The sequence below is a fragment of the Apis cerana genome, linkage group LG2 (assembly GCF_029169275.1).
Source record: "Apis cerana isolate GH-2021 linkage group LG2, AcerK_1.0, whole genome shotgun sequence".
NCBI lineage: Eukaryota > Metazoa > Arthropoda > Insecta > Hymenoptera > Apidae > Apis > Apis cerana.
In genome coordinates, this window is record NC_083853.1 from 8,381,232 (window position 1) to 8,406,813 (window position 25,582).

General features: G+C 46.5%; 1 protein-coding gene across 1 annotated transcript in view; it reads left to right on the forward strand.

The window, feature by feature from the left end:
- The window catches only part of LOC107996741 (SAGA-associated factor 29-like), a 228,286-nt gene that overhangs the window by 1,386 nt on the left and 201,318 nt on the right, over positions 1–25,582 (forward strand). The gene's annotated exons all lie outside the window — the stretch shown is intronic.

A 25,582-nucleotide genomic window follows, 5' to 3' on the forward strand; every position in this document is an offset into this window, starting at 1 on the left:
CGATGACTTTAATATCACAGATGCTTTAAAATTTTTAATCTTCTTTTCATATTTTAAAATATGATAAATATGATTATAAATAAAAATATCAATCGATATTAATACAAAAAATCAAATATTTATCAATATTTTTATATCGAAGACTAAAAAACTTTTATTACTCGTCTAATATTATGAGATTCTAATGAATATTTAAATATTTTATTTGAGAAAGTAGATATCGAATATCTTGATATCGAAACTAATAATATTTCATTAAAACTTTAATTAACGTTTTAATTTATTTTAATTCTAGAAATCAGATAAATTCTCTCAATATCAATTCTATCGATCATCAATTTTTCGTTTCCTTCCTTTCCTATTTTTATTTCCCCATAACGGGGCATTTCTCTCGAATTTTCTCGCTCAATCAACAACATTGACAGGATGCACTTAACATGACAGTCACGAGTAAATCGAGCCATGTTTCCAATGCTTGTTTGTTACTGGTGCAACAACATACGAAACAGTATATACGAAACGCGCGGTATCATCAAACATCTCACCGCTAGGATAGCGATGATGGATAACTCGTGATGAAATCATTCGTATATCAGCGGAATGTTCGTCGAAGCGAGAGAAACGAAAGGATCCCGTTCCGGGTCCAGACTAGTGGTCAGCATAGGCTCATTTGTTTCGTACCGTTATCCTTTAATTACTCATTGATTTATTATTGACCGCGGTGCATCGCCTTTCGCACTTCTATCCTTTCAACGCGCGAAGGTGTTCTCTGTATCGACATTGCTTTCCTCTCAGAGTTCGATTCGAAATGATGGACACGTTAATGCATATGTCGTGGCTATGTTATCCTGACGCTTATTACGAAGTCGCTATAAACGTAGATAGAGAGAATTCTTCCATTTCGCCAATCGCATAGGATAGAAATTCCTTTCAGTGCATTTCATTTCACGCGTATGTCTCTGAAGTTGTAGGTGTAAAGCCAATAGACCGTATAGTAACATTGAGAGTATTATTAGTTTGGCAGTGAATTTGCAAGTATGATACTTTACTTCATTTTCTTTTTGACTTTTGCGCATCTAGGATTCTCGGAATATTCTGAATGAAAGAGAAAGAAAAAATATCAAATTATGCTAATATATTCGTTCGTTTCTTGAACATTCATTTATGCGACGATGATATCGATTGTTCTTCTAGAAAAATTAAAAATAACTTCACATAGAGACACACGCGCAAACAAGCGTGATTCGTGCGTATAACTGTTATTTAACAAGTATCACAACAATTGTGATACGATAAATACGTACACGATTCGCGTTTTATCTCGAAACATGTCATTCGTTATTATTTTTCAATCAAAGTCGAACGTTCTGATTTATCGTGAATCGCTCCCCTTTTATTAAACCCAGACACAATCATCAGCCCGAATATATGAATAATAATTTCCGAGAAAATGAGTTTTCTTAGGGACGACTTTTTTTACTACGTATCATTACTACTACGCTACAAATAATTGACAAAATTCTCACAAACGTAAAGAAAGCTAAAACCTCGTTAAAGCCAATCCGACTAAATTATACTAATAACTTCTCGTTAAATCGCGGGGAAAAATGGCGATTGCGGACGTCTGCCTAATTGATTGATAGCCGATCGAATCGCAAGGATATCGATCGATCGTGTTGCCGATCCGATCGGTTTCCTCGTTGTCGGATCTAATGAGCCCTGGTGGTGTTTAAAGTGAAAACAGGATGACAGAGTTTATACGGGCGTGCACGGACGTTCTTCGAGGCGGAGCCGCTTTCACCGTCGCTGAGCGGAGTCGCGCGCGAGCCGAGTCCCCGCTTCACCGGCGTCGCGCTGCGTCCTGGCGTTATTAGGAATCGTTATCGGAGACAAGTTTTCAACGGCGTGGCCGGCCGATATCGACTTTTTGCCGGCGTGAAGGCATGCATACAAATTACGCCCATTACAGCTCATAGGAGCGTTCACTTTCGAGCGACACGTAATAAATTGTCGTCTCGAAGAGAAAACACGCGACGGAAACCGCGCTAGGTTATCGGGCCCCGATTTTATATATACGTTTCCACGCGCCTCATCGAGAAATCAGTGGCCCGAGCCACTTACGAGTCCGATGGAGAATGGAAATTATTACCTATCCACCGTTCTGCCATCTATAAATAATAAGGATGATTCCTTCGTTTTTAGAAATTTCGATCTTCCTTTTTCCGTGGAAATGTCTGAATAAATAGCTACGATCGGTACGAGGATTGGGTCGCAGCATTGGGTATGTATATCGACGAGATGTATAAAACGCAAGGGCAATATGTTGATATAAACCATTCGCGTTTGATAAAGCAACGAATGCGATATCGGTATGAGGTACTCGGTCTTGATAAACCGAGCGAGGCAACTTGTAATTTGTACACTCTGTTATGGCAAACTCTGGTCGAGTGTTGATTATATTACCTTTGACGGATGAAAAATGATAGGATAAGAGAAGAACGTGTTTGATATAGGACGTGCCGTCTGATTATGGCAGCTGCGAAACTGACTGCGAGATAAGTTGTGTATCGGTCAGCATCACCGACAGATCTGTAATATTTCGTGAATATAAACGTAACGTTTGTCCGTATCCGGTTTCACGTTCGTATATTAAAAATTATTCCAACATACGTAAACCCTTGTCCCTTGTAGTGTACGACGTGCAAACAACGCGGAGCGCGATTACCTTCGACTAAATCCTCGACACGTCCAAGAATTACCTAACTCAAATCAAATAATACCCGACGATTTTCACCCACTTGGTGAGATAATAGTAGGCAAACACGCGTTCCCTCGACGACCATTCACGGAATGCCGCGCAAAGACGCAAGAAGAGGCCGTTCTCGAACACCATAGAGGGGCAACGTGGAACTGGTATCGCGTTAAGTGCTCGTCTCGGACGCGACACGCATCCATTCGATCTCATCGGGCGAAATAAATCAGGGGACATCGGTGAGCATTCTCTCGCGGGGTCGGGGCTCACTCGAAATATCGGGGCGACGTTTAAACGGGGCGGTGGGCTCGCATTAACGCCACCCGGCCGAACGACACTCTCAATAATAGATTAGATGGCGGCTAAGTGCACGAACGGTTGCCCACGCCTCGTGATTTATCGATCCTGGCACGTGCGTGTATCGAGATTTCCACTTCTCGCCCGTTCACTTAATATCCTATCCACGAGAACGAAACGAAAACGAACTCGGATCCTCCCTCCGTGACGAGAAAGAAGGCTCGATCAATTAACGACGAATTAATCGTTTAGGCTTAGACTTTTCGATCCGTCGAATTATGGTCTCATCGTAAGTATTTCGGCAAGTTTGAGAAACAATTCGATGCCATTCTGATGGATTTTGGGTTTTGAAATCGTTTCAGATTCTGCAACATAATACGAAGTTTGAATGTAATTGTTGAATTTGATTTTTATATTATCTACTTTTCGTCGAATCTTCGTATTTAGATTGAAATGACGTTGATGCATATTGTTTTAGAATCGATCGAAGGATAAATTTTGTTTTCGAAACTATAAATTTAGAAAAATATGAATATAGTGCTGGATGCTTCCAGTGGTTCCTCTACGTAATAGACTCTAAAGCTCGAAAATAATAAAATTTCTAACATATTGCTCCATGTTCCTCGCTTTTAAAACGTCGAAAACACCACCACCACTCGAGTTCTCCGCGAACAGTTCGTCGGCCCGCTAAAAATAAAGCTAAAAAGCGTCGCGGAAGAGGAAACCGTCGTCCCCCAAAAAGGGGTCAATGCCGAAGACGCAAATGAAAAATCTCTCTGTAGACGGCTTTCGCCTAAGGGAAAAAAACTAAGTGGTTTCTATGTTATTACAAACCGGCGTTCTCTAACCTCGACGCGTCCCCCGTATATTATCTCGATCTGTGTCGCGCGTCGTTAATTACGAGTCGACTGACGACAGGGACAAAGTCACGTTTTCCGTCGATCGGGGGACCTGTTCCCATCCGGCGGCAGCCATTTTTTTCCTCCACCAGGTTAATTTCGTGCACGCGATAAATAATAACTGTTAATGGAACGATACGCGGTTGGCAGGCGAACAAATCAAACTTAATCGTAACCTTTCATCTAAATGCGACGATCGTGTCTCGATGAGATCCAAAGAGATCTAAACGGAACCCTTTCCACGTCGATTTCCTCACTAACGTTAACGCTTTTAAATAACCTTAATTTAAAAAAAAAGAAGAAAAGATTTCTCTAAGCGCTCGAAGTTGTTAAACGTGCGTAAATCGAAGTCTCGAACGTATGTGACAGGATTCACTCGTGTGCGTGACATCTTACAAAGCTTCTAGCTCAACCGAGACGACCAGTTGCTCGCGATAAATACGAGTAGTTTTCGGTGCACGTGCTTGCACAGACGTGCTTGGAGAAAACGTGAATCCCAGATATGCATATACGGCTCGATGCTTCCCAGTCGGTCGAATTCTAAGGGAGGAGGGTTGGTGTCTCGTAGACGCAAAACTAGCCCCGTTGACTTGGTCGAAACGAAAGAAGCTGTTCCGACCGAGGGCGTGCGCCTCGAAAGGACTCTTAACCCGACCCAAAAACTCGACTCGTCCTTGTCAAAGCAGATCATACGGAGGCGGTCTCGCGAGATCGATTAACCGGTTCGTTTACAACAGGCTAACTCGAGTAAAAGAAAAAGAAGGTAGGAAACGACCGCGTCGTTGAGTTTTAGTACATGGTAGTTTGTGACAGAATGTAGGTCGTTCGTTTGCCACGAACACACGAGGCGTTTTACGAAGTTTCGCCTCGCGACAAGGCTTTGCTGCCCGGGCGAGAACACACATAGGCGTGTGTTTGAGATCTTTTATGAAGGGGACCCTGGCGCGCGCGCGCGGCTCTTTCATTTTCGAGTGATTCACTTTTGTGTAAACCCGACGCTACATTTTTCTTTCTTTTTTTTTCTTTTTTTTTTTTCTTTTTCGCATTTACTTAGAGCGATAACAAAGCGCTACGCGCTCGTCTATTGCGCTCTTTGTACGTTTGAAACGCGATGTAAGTGCGCTGAAGAACCAGAACCCGCTTTCTAGATTCCCGGAATCGAGCGAGAGTATCCGACAACTCGTTACGATGTTTCTCTCTTAGTTGATACCGTCGTGTGTATATTCGAGTGGAAACGACGATGTTATCGAATTGTCGCTGTTTAAACGAATTGTTAGTACTCGAGCGGTAAACTTCCAAGCCAGGTTTAACGTTCAATGGAGATATTTGAACGATAATCCCTCGACACGATATAAGATAAAACCTGAAGATTAAAGTAGATAAATTTATCAAGCAATCGTAAAGTTGCAATCATGATGAATTGATTCAACGGGGTATTATAATCTTTTTATTATATTAAATTTAAATTTTTATACGCCCAATATAATAATAAGTGACTCAGCGAAAGCACACGAAATTTCCGAAATTTATCTTCGAGATAGCACTCATTAACGAATACTTGAAGAAAAGAAGGATTAGAGGAAGAACGATCAATAAAATATAGCGCGTAAGTAACAACAGGTAACAAAAGACCGGAATCGTTTCACAGAAACCAGTCCAACACGGTCACGGTTTCCCTCTTCTTCACATTCCCCCGGCTGAAGGCGATCGTCCAAGTGAAACTTTGCCTTCTCGCGGCATTAATAAATTCCCGATTCCGAGAATCGAAAGGGAGAATTTATAGCGGCGCGAAGGAGGATGGAATCCTCTGACGGCGTTCATCCTCGTGCTTTTCCCTTGGCCGAAACCAACTGTGTGTGTGTACACACACTCTTCTCCTTCTCCTTCTTCTTCTTTTTGTCCTCCTCCTCTTCCTCCTCCTGCTTCGTCGTCGTCGTCGTCGTCGTCGTCGTCGTCGTAGTCGTAGTCGTCGTCGTCTTCGGGAATGCAGCGAATTAACACGTGAGCACAGCGAGCGCGAAGTGGAGGCAATAAATCTCCGGCACGTTTCAGAATTCCGAGCGTGAAACCAGTCTGTCCTTCATCGAGGTTTCGTGTCATTATCATTAATGCGTGAAAGGTACCGGTACCGTGTACACGCAGGTGTGCCCGCGATTGACACGTAGCGGCGCTATGCGAACCGCTTCCAACCGATTTCCACCGAGTCACTATTATTCGTTTATCCGTTTCGCAATTGCTATCGCGAAGGATGATGGTCGATATCGTTGCGGTGATTGCGTTGTTTCAATTTCGAATATCGTACGTACGCGAGTAAAATTGTGACGAATGATATTTTCCAATGGGATTTCACTTTTGAGATGTAAATGCATTAATGATTTTTAATGGATTTTGATCTTTTCGTAATTTACAACGTTTAACGCGTGAGAAGATTTTTTTTTAAAGGTAGAATATCTTGTTGATTTTCGTCACGATTAATGTAGAGAATCTATTAGAGAGAGAAACAGAGAGTTTAACGATTCTATTTAAAAGATTCAGATCTTAATAATAACGTTGGGATATCGTGAATCAGATTGAAATCGTGGAGCCGTAATATAAGATTTCGATATGCACGATTAACCACCGTGTTCTTTCCTCGGTTGCAACACTTCTACCCGCGGGAAAAAATTTCGCGCGAAAATCATCCGTGAACGAATGAACGGCAAAGAAACGGGTACGTTTCTTCCGGATCATCGATCCAAGCAAAGACACGATGAATTAGCGACAATTCCCATACAAGAAGAACTCCGTTGTTTCTCTCTTCGAATTTGATCCACCTTTCTTGCCAGCCCTTCCCTCGCGTGCGAAAGATCCCGAGTCCTTGAAGAACGACCTTCAGCCGGTGAATCGTCGTGGCTGCATCGCGATCGAGAGAATCGGTGCCCCCTCTTCCTCCTTTTTTCATTCCGCCCGTTCGCGTTCCTCGTGTCCAGCACCGCTGTTACGTCGGTCGAAACGTCGACACTTAAGGGCCGCTACGGTGGACAGATGCGGGGAGATAAAGGGGAGAGGGTAAAGGGATCGGGGCGAATCTGTCGGCGATCGAGGAAGAATCGTGCGAATCCTAGAACGACACGGAGATGGACGACGTGGAGACACGGTCGTCGGGTTGTCGTGGACTTGGCGGGCCGGCCATCCGGAGAGGGAGAGCGAGAAAGAGAGGAAACGAGGCGGGGAGGGAGGCGAGAGCCAGGAGAGATCTCCTCCCGATCTCGTTTTCTCGGAACTCGAGGGCCGCTCGCACGGCTTCTACAAAGCGTTTTCGCTCGTTCGATATTCCGAATCCGCCTTGGCTCGTGCTCGTTTTGTTCGACCGGCCGAGCGTCGCCTTCGTGGCCGCGTTAAAAAGACGTGTTTTTGCTCTTTCGAGATCGGACGTAGCAAACTAGCCTCCCTCCGGCCCGCCTCGAGCCACCGCCGACGACGACGTGTCGGTGCCTATTGACGGCTCAAGAAGGAAATGTTTCCCCCGCGGTAGTACACGCCGTGCCCTCCGCCAGAAAAATCTTCCCCTATCCCCCTTCCAGCTCGGTTCGACCAGCGAGAAAAACCGATGTGATCGTGTCTTTAACGACGCTTTAAGAGCCGCGCGCCTTCCCTGATGGAGTCGCGTTATTCGTTCGCGGCTGATGTATTCCGATGGCGCGTTGCGATACGCGAGGGCGACAGACACGGAGAGGGAATTTTCTGATCCTTTGGATAAACCTCCTCCTCGCGATGGAGGATCTCGCTCCTTCCAATTCTTTTTTTTTTTTTTTTTCGTTTCGACGATCGTTCGTTCCGTGAGAAAGTGATATTAATTCCAATAGTAGTTTCGTAATACGTTCCGTGCGCGATCGAAATTTAACTTTACTTTCCTTTTCCTATCCAATCTGTCCGAATAAATCATTCCTTCTGGTTAATTAAGTCTTGCGTCTGCGATTTTTTTTCTTTCTTAATCGAAATACCAGGACGCGACGATTCTATTTTTCCGCGACCGCCTTCCAGAATACTATCCACTTTCACCGGTATCCGATGTCCAACCGAATAAACGAGAAAATAGTATATCTCGTATTTCGATTCCCTCCACTTGTTCGACAAATTGGCCTCCGCTGGATCGTCCTCTCCCTCCCCATTGTGCACGCACAAAACGATCCAAGAATGCGTTTCTCAGTCCGACTAGTTTCTTCCCTTATTGCGAAAACATCGAAAGCAGATGTGGTGAAAGATTCCTCCCTCTGTGTAGCGATCACTGACCAGGAGGGTTCTCCCTCTGACAAAGAGCTAATTTTGTATCGCGATCGAACGTAGATTTTTCCTAACTTTCCCGGGGAAAGCTGTTTTCTCGGGAGAAGAGAGAAAGAGAAAGTAAGAAAAAGATTAATTAGATCTGGCCTGGCGACTATCCTCATTCTTATCTTATGGTCGTTCGACGTAATTAGACCGATTTATGGAATTAACCGTGGATAAGATCTTAATTTTCTTATCAACGTCGATATCTTAACGTTTCTGTCGTTAACGATTTAGACGGATTTGGGTGGATATACCCGTTTATTTGTCTCTATCTTTACGGCTATGCTAACAAACGTGTGATTATCTTTTGTGCGAGAAATCGCACAAATAAGTTTCATTCTCCTTTATTGTGCCGACAATTATATCCCATTTTAATTCACGGTTTAATTTCACACTTAAACTTTCTTACTCGAATTTCTTATAATGGTACTTTTTAAAATTTCGAGGAATTACATCAAGTTTCAAATAACAACAATTTAAACGAATAGATTTTTCGATTATAATTTATAAAAAGTATTACTAAGTAAATTCGATCATGCTCGTTAAGTGGCACATTCCATAGCTCTAGAAAGAATTAAAAGGAGAATTAATTTGAAAATGATATAAGGAAACTTGTTAACAAAGATTCTTATCGATATGGTAGCGAATGTCTCAACTCCCGCCAGGTTCCGCCCTCGAGATCGCGGGGGGTGAATGTTATCTGACAAAGCGCTACTCATTCCGGATATCCTGTCGAAATAATCGTGGAATCAGAGACACGGATCGCAGGGGTAGACATAGACGGGCCGGAAAAGATGGCGGGTAAAGTCGTTCTCGTGCGTAGATAATATCTCGTTGACAAACTATCACGATCGTCTGACGCTACAAATCTCTTGTTAATTAGAGGTTAATAACGACCGAGCCGAAAAAGTATCGTGTTCCAGCCAGAGTATTAAGATGTTGTAGAGAAAACGTGTTGTCGTGGTCAGTTGAGAAGATTTTTAGAAGATTAGAAATCCCGGAGATCATTGCGAAATATTGTCTCTGAATTATATTCCTTCGAACGAGAAGCGAGGATGAGAAAGGCTCGTGGAAGTGGAAACGGATCGAAATCGCGAGTCGTGTGAAATTTGCATCGTGTCGTCCTTTCCAACGATTTTAATCGTTCAATAATAATTGAATAAAAATACAGTGTCAGAAATGGGCGATACAAGGATTATCGGGACGAGATCCGAGTTGACAAGTTAAAAAAATAAATTTATTCGTAAATGGAACTTAGATATGGTGCATAGGGAGGAAGGAGGAGGGAGAAAGAGACTTTATCAACCGGCGTAAAGTCTCTACTTTGACGCTAATCCCGGTTGTCGTATCTCTGGTGGAACACGCGCGAAAAAGGGAGCGGCACGACGATTCTGGGACTTGTTCGCACGTTATACGAATCAGATCCACGCCGAAGCAGTCCGATTTGCTGTGTCCGACATTAATCCCTCGCGTGATCGCCGGCCACGGATTCGTCCGGTTACTCGAAAAGAGATATTTCGACGGGGTTAATACGTCGATTACATTCTCGTGAACCAGACCGCCGACATTTTCAAGTTGTAATACGACGTTCGATTTCGAATTTTCTTTTATGGTAGGCCGTTCTTGGAATCTTTCTTCGACCGTTGAAAGATACACCTTTTTAAATAAAAAGAAAAGCGAAAGGGAAGGAGCGATGTTATTTTTAGCCGAATTATGGATTAGATTATTCATTTTATTTTTTTTTTCATTACCATAAAAATATCCAAAACCGATGATGATCATAAACGATTCGCTTGGACAAAAAATGAATATAATTATCGTGCAAAATCTTATTTAAACGATACATCTTCGTATATGTACGTACGTAGACGTGTTACATAATACGAGGAAATAACTTTGTCAACTTTCGCGTTAAGAGCATCTGATTCAAACTCCACTTTTATCGCTAACGAAGAGACACTCAGACTTGGCGTGTGTACATCATACAAGAAACGAACAATGAAGTTTCACGACCGTCAGAATTCACCTTCGTTCTTTCGGTTTCCGAATGAGAATCCGGCGCTCAAGGATCCCAACGAGGAAGTCTGGACGAACAGGTTTTTCGGCCGTGAGGTTAGCCGCAGGCACGCGCGTACCAGAAAGCATTCACGCCTCTCCACGAAATACCGATAGGAGCCGTGCTCTACTAAAAGAGAAAGAGAGAGAGAGAGAGAAAGGAGAGGAGAGGCGTGAACGGCATTCGTAATGTTTAATAAAGGATTCGCTGCATATCGATGACAATGATTCAGAGCTGTGACGCGGCGCACCGCGTGTTTTTCCACACAGGAATACGTGATTATTCGCGAAACACGGCAGCTAGTCATCCACGCCGACCACCCACGCGAACGAGAAAGCAATAGCTATCGGTGACCTTGGTCGAATGTTGCGCCGAATAAAGCATTCATTCGCGATACGATCTAAAATACGATATAAAACCTACCTACGAGAAACGAGACTCGACTCCGTTCTCTCTGCCGAGATTTCTTTTTCTCTTTATTATTTATTCTCGATTGCTGGAGACGGATCAAAGGAATTTCGAAGATTCCACGATATTTCTTGATTAATTTAGCTTACGTCCGAGCCGAGGAAAAGATATAAAGCTATAGACGAGCGGAATAAGAAAGGAGAAATTCAAGCGTGCTTTTCGCGACGAAGAAAATGATAGGGCGGAGAGATGAGGAGGAGGAAAGAAATGGTTCGATCACCTTTGCCCCCTTTCGATATTTTTTTCCCCTTCGCAGAGAGGCCGATGCTCCATTCCCAAGGGTTAACGTGGGCGAATGGGGTTCGGAACGCCGGTCGGAACAAAGCTCAGATAAGGGGAACCACGGGATGGAAGGAGGAAAAACGGTCGAAACCAGACTCGTGGCTGTACCACCGATACATCGCCACGGGAACCAAAGTGAAACGGAGAGAAGAGGAGGTTGTCCCTTATCGCGGGCCGGAGACGAGGGACACTTCGAAGTATTTTTCACCACGATAAATAATCCGGAACGAACGTCATTCCTCTCCAAGCTGTGACACAAGGCAGAGGAGGGGGGGAAGCTCCGCGACTCGTAGAGGAGGAATAAAGGCGTGCGCCCGATACCAATACCCTTTTCGTTCCCGTTCTCCGTCCTATCTCTTTGTTTCTCCTCGAATCTCGCTTCACTTACCGTCTTTATCTTGGCGTGTACTCTCCATACCCTCTCTCTCTCTTTCTCTCTTTCTTTCTCTCTCTCCTTCCTACCCCTTCCATTGTTCCCGCTCCTCCCCGCCCGACCGTGTATCGGTCCTTTTTTCGTTTACGATGCGATATCTACCTGGAAGTGTCCACCATGGGGGCACGTGGGCCACGAAGGCACTTACACGACCTATTTCGACGGAGAAATAATGTCTCTACATTGGTGGGCCCCGGTGATCGGTCGATTACGGGAGCGCGCCGCGAGTTCTCTCTCTTTCTCTCTGTCCACGGGGCCCGACTTCCGGTACGGACCCGCCGAAAGGCGAAAGTCAGCTGAATCCGTGATATATCCCAAGTGGAGCACGGTATTACCGGTTAAGAGCGCCGGATAAGCGGAATGAAATATATTTCAGCCGACAATACGTCGTCCACCGTGGTTTCGCTATGCGGTTTCGCCCGTGAAACGGCGACACCGGAGATATCCGTGTTTCAGGGAAAATTGAAGCTTCGAAAATGGCAGATTTATGGGGATTAAGGGGACGCGAGCGAGAGAGCGAAATAATCGATAGAAGGATCGGAAGTAATGGAAGATTCCAAGGTGGACGGCGTGAATGGATGGTGCGGCGAGATTTCTTCTGGAGAATTTTTATCCGGCCCCGTACAACTCGAGAAGCGCAATTCTTATTTTACTCGTATCTCAATCCTCCCCGATATAGATGTTCGCGCGATACGATTGGAGGAATTCCACTCGCGTGACGTAAGCGAGTTGCGAAACGGCATCTTAGCATTTCGAAACCGTTAATTTGGCGGTGGTTGGAAATACGGCAAGAACCATACCACGTATCATCGATCGTATATATCCGTGTATTCCTGTGGCTGACTATCGGTCAGTTGAACGAGCCAAGTTTAGAGGATAAATCTGGTGTGGGTATTAGGAGAGCTCGGGGTTCAAAAGTTACTCTCGTGAACACCGGTATAAGAAGAAGTCAATCATAACGGCACACCGAGTGCGCCTCGAACGAGCGACAATTTTGCATTCAAAGTATCGCAATTGCGGCTGATTGCGGCCACGGCAGCATCATCCGATCACCGGAAGCAAGCCTGTTATTTCAGGGATATCGACCGGCGATGTATACAGACCGCGAGAGAGAGAGAGAGAGAGACCTAACGGGTTTTCGAGAGGCGACGTTTGGTTCGCATCGGATCGTGCGGCCGGCTGCGCTCAACAAGTGAGAAATCGCACGGAAATAAGCGGTTACTACTTTGTTCCCTTTGTAATTCGGCCACGATCGTTTTACCCTTCACGATGGATCACGTTTAAACGACGAGGTGGCTACGAGGGCAGTGCGTAATGACATCGATACTTACGTCGATCCTCTGGAAAAATTGATCGTTATGGGATCACGATACGAGCCAATTAACAAGAGGATCATTCGCCGTTAAATCTTTTTCGTTCCTAACTTCGAGTTTAATCGTTCGTGAAACAGCCTATACATACTAATGTCCAATACACCGCCATCGAAATTAAGTCGTTTAATAGATGCATGTAGGATCGTATGTTTAATCGGCAGGCGTTTTAACTTTGTCTCTCTCTCTCTTTCATACGAAGTGTACCCCATTCCGCAAGGCGTGGAGCGATTCCTCGTGAAGAAGACGAGTCGGGAAGATGGTGAGCATTATTTCGTTAAATAGAGCTCCGTTTTTTCGAGACTCGAAAATGGCCGTATCGCGTATGCTTAGTCCTGCATAACGACTTAATTTAGGTACACCCTTTTTCATAGAATTCGTTATAGGTTATTACTAATACAAAGGCTGAGAGAAACGTTAAGTAAAGGACAGAATTTCGTATGCGGGAAACGTGGACGCGTGTAATCGTTTAGAAATTATCGCACGCTCTTATAGGCCATAAACTTTTGTCGTACAAACATTTTATTACAGTTTAACACTTTCTACGCGGAGCAATCTCTCCGAAATAACTGCAATAATTTCCAAGAACTTCTTCACCAAACTTTATCACTCGCTTCTCCGTCGAGCTCAACTTATTATTACTGGAAAAAATTAATCATTATCGATAACTAGATAGGCTGGTGCAACGTTTTAAAATAAAACTTACGTCGAAGAGAAATTGTTTTCCCTCCAATAATAATATCCCTCTCTTACATTCTCTATACCACGCCATTAATATTACCGTATTCAGCGTACGCAGTACGCCGACACAATATAATGACACAGTAAGAGTCGTGCACCGATAATAATTGCTCGACCGACATCCCCGTACGCAAAAGAAACGCAAGAAACGTATTCGAAGAAAAATTTCTGCGGCTTCCCCCGACTCGGTATCGCGTCGAGCGTGTTCTCGTCGCGCGGAGAGCGCAACATTTTTCACTAACGCCTCGTTTTTTCTTGCTGGTCCCTTTGGTCGCCGCCCCTCGCGTATGCACGAAACACCGAGCGTCCCGTGGCGAGTCGGCTCGACCGAATTCCGGGTAAAAAGCAACGAGTAATGACTGTTCGTCGTCCCCTTTCCTCCCCCGAACCGTTCCTGCCCTCGTTCCACCTTGTTCCCTCAACCCCTTTTCCCTGTAGAGCCATCGTGTCGGCCCCGCGCGAGCCCCTTGCGTGGGGAGTGGGGGCCTGAATTCCGAACGAGGCGGCAAAAAACCGTTTTGGGCGAGCGGAGAAGCACGAGGGGCCATAAAAAGGGGCCGGGTGGGGCCCGAGCCGGGTTGTTCCCGTGTTCTAACAGTTGTAACTCGCCGCTTAATGCGGCCGACCCGCCGCGGCCCGCGTGTCGGCCGCTTGTCTAGCCGAAAACCGGTGAAATCGATGCCCAAGATTTACGAGCGACCGGCCGCCTCGTGGATCCGTGAATTACCAACCGATCCTGTTGCGGATCCTTCCGTCCTCTGTGCCGAGCCACGCTCTCACACTTCTCTGCGTCGTAAAGTCCTCCTGAGATTTTTGACCGGAGATAGATAAGGGATCAATTCGACTATTTGTTGAAATGCTTCGTTACAGAGCGAAGTACGGATATATACTATACATATATATATATATATATACTATACATATATATATATATATTTCGTGATTCGCAATTGGGAGAGGCGAGATATGGTTCAGGCCGCGAACACGTACTTATTGTAATGCATGGTTCCAGGTGTGTAAGTGGTGGATATCGGTAGTGAGTCCTATAATCACCGGACACGCGATTACGTGTACGGACAGCGTGACGGACAGATAGACAGACGTGTGCCGCGGACGGTGCAATTTAACATTCGGCCGAATTAGTTGATTAACGACGGGCCAGATGAGGAGATCCCTCCGGAATCACCGGCTTTCCTGCTTGGCTCCGCCCTCGCTTCCACCCTCGCGCGAGCAGCTTATTCGTTGGTCGAATAACCCCGAGGGGGATATCGTTTGTATTATCGTAGGCGAGAAGAAGGAAAGTTTACTTTCTTAAAACTTTCGTTCGAGGAACGATTTAAGATTCCAGACGATTTCTTCTTTGTTCAAAGTGGTATTTGCGGTGGTTGCCTTGATCGAAGTCGGGGTTACTCTCTTCCCCCGTACGTGAGATACCAGTTACGCGATAACGGTCGTATCGTAGTCACGATCGCGAGAAGAAGCATAGATTGATTGACATTGATTGGCTCGGCGGATGCCTCGGCTCATTCACCTCCTCGTCATTCATTAACGAGGACGCCGCCTTTGGCATTACCAAAACGGACTCGCTCGCGAGATTCGTTTCGACATCGTGCTACGTTTTCTTCTCGAACGCGGGCGATCCACGTTTGCGAAGAAAAAAAAAAAGGAAAAATAAGCGTTGATCAAACTCAACGAGTCAAACGTCTTAATGGTTCGTAAACTCGTTTTTCTAGCGGCGTGTACACGGAGAAGATTGAAAGGTTAGGCAACGATGCGGGAGCGCGAACGAGAGTGACGCGATGCAGCAATTGCCGGCTCCCCGTAGTCATCCAGAGAAATGTTAATTAAACGCCTTTCCTATATAAGGACCTAAGCGTTAGACCGGCTTCATCTTACAGCCACGCACGCCTTTTCGAACGCGAGACTTGCCATTATATCGCGTTTCTTTCGCGAGAAGTTAAAAGTTCAAAAGATTTTTCGTGTTTCGACGCTTGATGGCGGAATAGACGTTCCGGGATTTACGTTTTATCGGGATCAGAAGTCGGGGCGGGAAGACGAATATTGGTATTACGGGTGAGGGTATGTACGTTGGATTACGTCTTGTTGAACACAAGGTCGGAATAATTAAGGGAGTGGCACAAGAAGAATTTAATTTTCTATTTGTTTCTCGAGTATACATTCTTTTTTTTAATAATTCAGAGATTACACTCTTTCGCTGATCTTTTAAAATACTCCAATCATCGTCTCGATCTCAAAAACAATTATCTGAAGAAAATTCTTCTTACATGAAGGCACGTAGTATCTCGTTCAAATTAGCCGGAGAAAAAGAGAGAGAGAGAAAGGACAGAACCCGTTTCTGCGGTTAGTTCCTAAACACCGATCCCACTCGCAGCAGAAGGATTTAAAGCAGCGGTGGCGGTGCGGTGACCGCGCATACGGTTCCAACGAATGAGGGGGCCCCGAAAAATAAACTAATAAAGCGTCGTTTCACACGCGTTTACATCGAACGAGCGGTTCCAGCAGCGGCAATAAAAGTAGAGAAAAAATCCGAAGGAGGACGTCGACGTTGCCGCGGTTCGAGGGATCGAATCAGTCACTCCCTCCCCCTTGTGGACAGAACGATGCCGTTTCGCTTTATTGCTCTTCATCTCTCGCCGCTCGTCTCACTGTATGTGGAAAGCGAGTCGTTATGGGCGTTGCCAGGGCTCTTAAACTCCGTACAAATCCGCGTCGCTTTAAAAGAAGGCTTTGTGGAAGCGTGCACATGCATGTTTTAGCCGCGTTGCAGGAAATGGAAAGTGATAGAGCGTCGAAAAGACTGTGATCACGGCGAGCAATGCCTCGTGATTGTAATCCTCACGATCGTCGCCAACATTCGAGTCTATTTAGGAAAGCTTGTTGTGCGCTATTTCGACAGTAATAATACCGCCGACTCGAATAACGCGTTATTATTATTCCTCTCTGTTTTCGACTCGTCTGGAATTATTCGAAGAAATTCGGCGCAAATAAATCCCCGCGATAACGAAAAGCTTGGAAGACAGACGGTCGACGCGGTGACAAGAGTAAATAGAAAAATTTCGAAATCCTTTTTCCCTAAATCGTGAAATGATCGCTCGGTAAACTTCCTTGTCGAGTCAAACTTCCTTGAATCCTCTACAAGATACAATATCTATAAAAATATTAGACGAACCATTATTGACCATCGATCGGATGTACCCTACCTCGATCCGCAAACAAATCTCGTTGGCGAGCAAACAGTTGAAGTTGGGTTATTGGTGCAACAGTTAATCAAGAAGACATCGAGTCGTCGGAGTGAAGCGGCAACGCCGTGTCCGTGAGGCAGCATGTGCCTGCCGAATGTATATATACAAACGGGTTCGTAAAAGCACGACATATTCCACGAAGAAGAGCGGGATATGAAAGAGGCGTATACGTTGCCGCGGGTGCGGCTAAAGGTAAGCAAACGAATCGTTTCCCCCGATGATTCGAACCGAAAATCCACAGCGGAACGGAATTCGTGGATCCGACCGCGAGAGATGGATACCGGGAAGCGTGGGTGACGTTATTTCTGGCGCGGATGTCGCCTGGGGATAAAGAAGCTTGTTCGCCACGAAATCATCGTCGTGCCGCCGATCGAAATCAATGTTAATTCGTGGTTTCGATCACGTTCACTCGACTACCGTCGCAAACGAGAAACGGGACCGTACGCTCTTTCTCAATATTTGATTTGTCCATCGCGATTACGTATTCAAACGTACATACGCGTAAGAAGAAGAAGAAGAAGAAGAAGAAGAAGAAAAGAGAAAATAGAAGCTCGAAAGGTGACTGGACCTAACTACCTCTACCGGACGTTAAGCAATTTTCGTAATACTCCAATCGTACGCGCGATCGAGGTAACCGCTACCTTGGATTCTCTTTGATGCCGCAGTTACGTGGAAAAATAATTATCAACGGCGAGGAATAACTTTTAATTACACGGATACGTGAGAAACCCTCGTCATTATGCAGCCAGCGAGCGTTGGACCTTTAATGAGGCCCGATCCGGCATCGGCCGATGAATCAACGCGGAAAGAGAAGATCCCCGGAGGAATTTCCCTCTCTTCCACGATTCTGCCTCTCTATATATCTCTCTCTCTCTCTCCCGTGGCTGGAAAATTCGACGATCCAGCCAGCCTCCTCTCGAGAGCTGATTATCTTTTTAATATACCGCCGCGATCGGCCGGCCGATTCCCGCGTGTGCACGTGTCCGCGCCGCGTACACGTACGCGGGAGCGCGTGAATCGTACAGGCGAGCACGGTATGCAAAGGGACGCACAAAACCGACGGCGCGAGCGAGGAGTCATCGAGCCGCGTCTAGAGGATAAGCGCGATAGAGAGGACGATCCGGCGGCCGATCGTGGAGGGCAGATAAAGGTGGAGGAGAGCGGGCGAGAGGAAGAGGATCGAGGGAGGGGGACAGTCCAACAGTCATTCTACGTATCAATTAGAGAAGCCGCTATTAATTTCTGAGCGGTAACAGCCATGTTAACAGAGAATACCATTTTTCTCGCTCAACCTCTTCATCTCTCTCTCTCTCTCTTTCTCGCAACGAGTGGAGCACACAGCGCATGTAACTATCCTCCTTCGTAACTATCCCTGTTTCGTCCTGACTGGCGCGCTATCTCGCCGCTGTGTCGCGCCTCTATATATTACGCATTACTCTTCTACCCGTTTCTCGTGTTCCCCTCTCGCTTTGCCCAATCTTGGGAATCGCGTGGAGACTCTTCGTCGCCCCTTCTCTGCTCCCCGTTAATAGATACGTCACACGCTGCCAATTAAGAACGGCTGTATCGGTAACCGTGATTAATCCCGCTTGTCTCCCGAGATCTTGCGTGATCGTCCCTGCGAATAGAAACTCCGCACGTGCACACATCGAACAAGATAATACCTCGAGGCACGGCACGCCGCGTCTATGTAAATACGCGGAAGTGGAAGGATCGATACCTTGGTGAGTCGTCTGTTAAACCGTCCGTTACCGGAAGCGTGAAAATTTTTCAAATTTTCCTCAAGAAAATTTCTTGGGATGGACATTTTTTCGGATGGAGTTGAGGATACTCGTGCTTGGACGAGGCATTCCTTTTCGAGAATATTCAATATATTCCGACGTCCATTGTCTATAGGCTTGTTGCGCAATGCCGGTATCGGTGTAATCATATTGAAAGTTCGAACAGGGTAGGAGAGAGAGAGAGATAGAATCGCACAACCTTTCGTTTTCTTTCAATCTACTCCCACTGAAACACTACGCTCGCGTCAATTGGTCGGGAAGATCAATTTCCTCGCAGCGGTAACCGCATCTCTCATCGTTACGTTTGACGCGTTCCCCAACCACCGCGTGAATACTATTACATTCCATCGCCGGTCTTAAAACGTTACGTGTACATATATATATATATGACTGAAAACGTCGCGCGGATACTTTTTCCGTGTAAAAAAAGCGAATATCGAAACGTTATTCGTTATTGCGCCACGGAAGTTATTAACTTATATCTGTTTCGCGTATCCTTATCCGACCCAGCCAACGTTCCTTAGACCAATCATTAACGTAATAACAAAAACAAGGCGCGAAGAAGAAGAAGACGCGTTAGGGTGTTCTCGAGGCTTGCCCAAAAGATTTACTCCTGTTTCGTTCTCAGCCGTAGCTGCGTAATATATTACGCCAATAATTTACCACGCCGTGGCTTCACGATTCAACGAACCGATGATCCATCGCCGTTAATATCCTTCCCCGCGATCAATTTGCAAAGATACCGGTGTGCAGCCCGTTGAACCTAAATCTTCCTTTTATCGAGGCGACGCGCCGCGGCCGGAACACCGCATCGGATTTTACGGCCGCCACCCCGCCAATTTCCGCGTACCGCAAATTTTATGCACCTGTTGACCCGCGCGAGGAGGCTCCGCGCGATGTCTCTATACCGAAGGGGGAGGGATGTAGCGAACTACCGACGCGGGGTCACGCGTTTCGAAGGGAAGGAGAGGAAAGAAGAAACAAACGAAACGAGCAGCCAGAAGTTTCTCCGGCTACGTTACGGCCGCTTGACCCTCTCGCGGATGGGTCAAGCCTGGACCGAACCGAAGTGCCGTGGCTTTACTGCCGGCTGTCCCTCGGACTGATAGTAACGTCATTCGCGTGATTTGTGGTCCGACTTTGGGGAGGAGTCGAAGCGAACGAGAGGATGCGTGTTCATGCAATATGCAGTTGCGTGTAATGATCGAGGAATGCGTTTTTCACGCTTCTCAATTCGAATTTGCCGTCGGTGGATCGTGGCACGGTGGCGTTGAAGAAAGTTGATTGGAGGCTATGTTGCCTTCCTCGATACGCTTTTGTTCAATATTATTCGAGCGAAATTTTCAATCTCTGTTTCTCTTTCTTCCTTTCTTTTTAATCGTTCGATCGCGTTTGTCTGGAAATATCTTATACAGGTAGTGTATTCGATTGGAAATTTAAATCGGGCAAATTAGGCTCGATTTCGGACGGAGAAGTTTTCCGCGGCAACTTGGTAAATCGCGAGTCCCGATCGGGGGATAATTTAATTCCCGTGTTCGCCGACGTCGTTGTCGGAGGTAAAAGTTTCGATGGAAACTGCTGGGGGCAGGGAAGCTTCGTTCCTTCGTTGGCGTTTAATTGACGTCTGGAACCGATCCGTCCGCGCGAGTATCGAAAGTCTTAAAATAGTATCGGTTAAAAGTTAGATCGTTCGCTCTCCAAGTTGCCTGTTCCACCTGCCAATCATCTTACTCTAGTAATAATGTCTACGAAATGGAACAAAGGAATGGCTCGATGAGGATGATCTCATACGTGTAATCAACGTTCGAGCACCGTGCTCGAATGACGTATCGAATCGTGTTTTTCGCCGGGTGAAATCACTTGTGCGGCTCGTCAGGTATCGATACGCGTCGGTATGCACGTTGAAAATTTCGGCGCGTCATCTATCGCGAAACACTAATGAATATGTACCATTTCCTCGAACTCGTGCGTAATGTTGAAAAATTTCGCGCCTTCGAATTCACACGCGTGGAAATCTTTATTTCGAACGAGCAAGCTCGTGACGAAGCGGAGAATCGTCAATCGTTTCGCGTAATCTAACGATTCTCGATTTGCACGAACGATTTTCAATAAAATTCGGGGAACCACGTGTCGTCGATCGTGAATAGAAAATTTCTCGTACGAGAAAGAGAGAAGGATAAGAAATTCGATACGAAGAAACCAAGGACGAGGTCGTCGTTGACTCGCGAACAGGTTCACACTTGGCCGAGTCGGCTTGTGAGCCTGTGTCCTGCCAATTAGTCAAGCATACCTTCCGAGACGTACGTGAAAAAGGAAGAAGACGGGGGAAGGCGTTGAGCAAGCGCGGGCAAAACGGGCTGCTTTGAATTAAAACAGCGCGATAAATTCTTTAATGAGTCAATTTCGCGTGACCGTAATACCGCTCGATATCGGACTCGTCGCCGGGACAAATACTCTTGGCTGTTTCTCAAACCAAGGGTGGAGGAGGGGGCAGGAGAAGGGTATTAATTAATATGGGACCGATACACCGATTAATATCGAACGCGCACGCGTGAATATTATTTAAGCGGCGGCGAAGAAATTCGGGGACATGTTCCGCAAATGATCGAATAATAAACGTTCGACAAGGATTGAGCGCTTCTCGGGCGCTACCTACCTGCCTACCGTCTTTTCTTATTATTTATGAATTCTCGCCGGGCGGACAATTTATCCGGATTTCTTTTTCTTCCCCGTTCATTTATTACTCGCATTAAAATTCATAAAAAGAAAAAACCAGCGACACGCGTCTTTAAATGTATTATATACTCCGTTCCTTCCCCCTCCTCGCTTCGGATAATCCTTCAAGATCATCCAAGAAAAGTACATCGGCCAACGCTTTCCCGCTGCATCGATTACGAATTCCACGCAATCATTGAATCCTCGGGAGAACGTCGAGAAGACGAAGCGATCGCTCGGGTTAATTTTTCCCTTCGGTAGCCGGCTTACGCCGGGGAAGATTGACGCTCATGAACGGCCGGGTCGAGCCGCGGATCCAGCGAGGCAGGCTCTTAACCCTTTCGGTTAAAAAAAGGAAGACGAGGTTCACCCTTGGCGCGGAACCCCGCGGCGCTAATATGCACGCACGTTCGCCGATGCGAGGGGTGGAAGGCGGATAAATCCGGCGAGAGATCGGTAGACATTCCAGTTGGGGCGTTTCCGTTTCCCGTTTCGCACGTGAATGTCGCCGGATCGACTCATCGAGACGAGCGCGTATTCCACGTGATCGCCACCTCCTGCCACGCTCGTTACGTTACTTTGTCAACGGGTACGCGAATGAAATCGCGATCGCCATAAAACCTCGAACGTATTCGAGCTCGTTGACGTCGCTGCGTCACGCCGTCCCTGCACGTCGCCGAGGATCCGGCTAATTAAGGATCCGGTCGGAGAGAGGAGATCCGTGCCCGTCCCCGGGACGATATTTACGCCGATTTTCGTCCCGGTTCCCGTCAAACGCGAACGCGTTTTAACGCGAGCTCCAACTCCCACCGATTCTCTCTCTCTCTCGAGAGAGAGCACGAAGGAGATTTCGAAACAGGTCCTGCGTGGATCCCCGTGTCGTTGTTCGGGGCATCGTTAAGGATGTAAGGGGAGTTATTTAAATTCGAGTTTGGGGGCGACGAGTTTCGTACCTCTTAACGGGACGTGATTCCACGGGACGAGGTGGCTCGTACCGTGGAGAATTTAAGGTGAATCGCGTGGAGACTCGAGTGGGATCGCGATCTTAACTGCCCTCGATGAGACGATTAATTTTCATGCCGCGGTCGAGTGGTGGCTGCTATGGAAAAAAAATAAGATATCCGTTGATTATTCCGGTATACGCTCGTTAGCAAGGCGCTCGTTACTCCGGGGATATTCCTTTAATTCGTACTTTAATGGATCAGATAAGGGAACGTCTTTCTAATGAAGACCTTCTACCGCGTTGTAACAATTTGGCTCGTCGAATCGGGCGTACGATTCCTCGAGTTCGCCACCGATAAATAATTGCCGAGGGGGCCGAGTTACGTCACGTGTACACGGCGAGAGAGTCACGCTGGATCGACAAAAATGGCGAACGAGCATTTAACGCATTACAAGTTTCGCAAGAAATCGTCGTCCTTTGCGCGCAAGCATCGCCGATTATACGCTCGTGGCGTAACAGGCGATTATCTCGTTCAATGGCGCCAGTGTTTAGCCGGTCGGTCGCATGGTTTGACGATCGGTGACATTTCAAAGAAAAGCGGATAGGTAAGTAAAAAACTCGACCATTTATTTAACGACCGGAATGCGCACGTCGATGAAACGCACCGATACCACAACCCATGATACCCGTTAACTTTACTGCGAGAGTTTAACTGGAGGTCGTATCGCGTAATAAATTGCATCTGCGGTCCGAGAGAGGCCAAGTATTATATTTGCTTTGCCTCCCTTGTCAAACATATGCCGTGCGGAGGTCTGCGTTCACCACCACCACCACCAACGTTAACATCGTCATCGACGAGAAAGAAAGAGAGCTCTCCTCCTTTTTCTCAACCGTTTCCTTATTTCATCTGTATCTCCTTAACCAGATCTCAAACCGCATGTTCTCGACCCTTCCCACTTGCGAAGCGAGCTTCGCTTTCCTTTCGTTCACGCTTGAAAACCCGCGAGATGGAGGCGTACGCAACCTCGTCGTCGAGGTTCAGACCGATCGACATCGTCTTCCAGGCATCCAAGTCTCCGCGACGCCGCCCGCTTTTTCCCTTCCCCTCCCTTCCACGGGATTTTATTGCCTTTCGACAAATTTTTGTAGTCGAACGTTTGATATCTTTATTTATGTATTTATCGTGGATCGATTTTCGTTTTATTACCCCGCCGTATCTTTCACTTGTATCTACTTTCTCCGAATACCGCGTCTTCGATTCATTCAGCCGTCCGTCAAACGTGAAGCAAAAGATCGTGGCCGAAGAGTGTGCCCGACGAGTTACTCCCGCACGGTTAATTGTATACTATTAAACGAGAAGTTGGCCCCTTTAAATTTAGATAATATCTCACGAGCCGGTTGACGAGGATTCGTGGCGCTCGTGCCTTTTTACCGCTCCAAGACCGATCGAAGACGTATCGCGCTTACCGGTCGCGGTCATAAACAATAATATAAAAATGTGCAGAATACTGTGAGCTCGTTGAATAATTCAAAGTACGCTCGTAAATTGTTGGGCCCGTTCCCGGCCCCTTCTTTCCAAGGCCCGAACCAACATTTGTCAATCCGCGGCTTATGACAAATATATCTTTCGTGGGGTAACGACTTGGCCACGATTAAGCCGCGGGAGAGCGGACTCGAAAAGAAGTTGGCCCGGACTGCATACTTCTCTCTCCCTTCTCCGCTCTCGGAGGCATTGCCCTTTTTGCGCTGTTTCAAACCCGACTCGGCAAAAAGCAAAACACCGGTGGCACGCGAGCGTGTTCCCGCGTTTCGAAAGAATTGCTCCGTACCGCCGTATCTCCAATTTCGTTAATTTGCTTATTAAAATGGATGTCCTTGCCGCGTTTATGACACGCGAGTGAGCCTCGTAAAAACCGGCTGGATCGCGTGACATTTGCACGGGCCTCGTCAATCTTTCTTCCGCCTTCGTTCTCCCTTCCCCCTCCACCCTCCGGGGATTTTCTATTTCGCGGCAAAAAGAAATGGAGATCGCTCGTTTTCGAAGAAGAAAACGACGGAGGGAGAAGACCTCCTTCGACGGAGAAAGGTGCGCGACACGAGAACGATTTGTACACACCGTGTCTTTTAACGCGATTATAAGCAGTGGGTCGAAAAGAGAAAGAGATGAGAGATGAGGGAGATGAGAAGGGGGAGAGGAGAGGGGGGGAGGAGAAGAAGAGGCTTCTGAACATTTGCATAATATGTGAAGATCACGTATGGGGACGGAATAAATTTCGTTTTAATTGAATAAATTTCATCCGCGGAGGACGCTGTTAGGTGAATAAGTTAGCATAAACGATGTTGAACTCTGTTAGAACGTGAAACGGGAATCCGAATGGCCCGTTGTTGAAATATGCATTAGGCCTCCGGTGTTCTTATCGCGTGTTGCAACGGATCGTGCCGAAAGTGCGTGACGTCTTTGCGGAAATTCCATACACTCGATTCTCTTACGCAATCAACAGGCACGCTCGATACCTCGTTTTCTTTTTTTTGTTAATTAACCCGATTCACAAAAGAGCCATCCACGAACTCGAAACTCGGGGCGAACCTCGCCGTGGAATTAATCCTTTTTTTTTCTTTTTTTTTTTTTGCGGTTGAGAAGAAAAGCGATCTTCCTCGTCTATTTTTCCAATCAAAAAGAAGAAAGAAAAAGGGATTCTACGAACAACAGGTGTCCCCGCCTCCCCTCTCCGCCCGTTTTCACAATGCACGCGCTTCGAACACCGCCAATCCCGTTCCCCGTCTCTTCAAAGAGGAAAATCCTCTTGTCTCGGGCCTCTTGATTTAAGGAACCGGTCTCTGGGGGATTTCTCTTGCCTCTTTGAACGCGGTAACAGCGGCTAAAAGCCGAGCACTCGTCACGGAGTGCGTCGCAGGTGCGTCCCAGCCTGGTAACGACGACGATGAGGATTCGAGACGGTCGAGGATTCGTTTCGAGCCGCGGTTTACACTCTCCACACCGCCAAAGATTCTCTTTAGTTCAACTTTGCCCGTTGACGCTCGACTTTCAACAGCTCCGCCCCTGATCTCCCTCCCCCTCGAACGTGGCCAGATCCCGTGGCGGCGTCTATGACTTATGGTAAACGGGTGCATAATTCCCTCGTTTCTCATGCTTTCACTCGGCCGTCAAACTGGGCGACGTCTACTCGCCTCGCTCGCGCACTCTAGCTCGAGAAATTGCACGTGTGTACACACCGAACTCGTTGCAACTCGCTCCTTTGCAATCACTATCGAA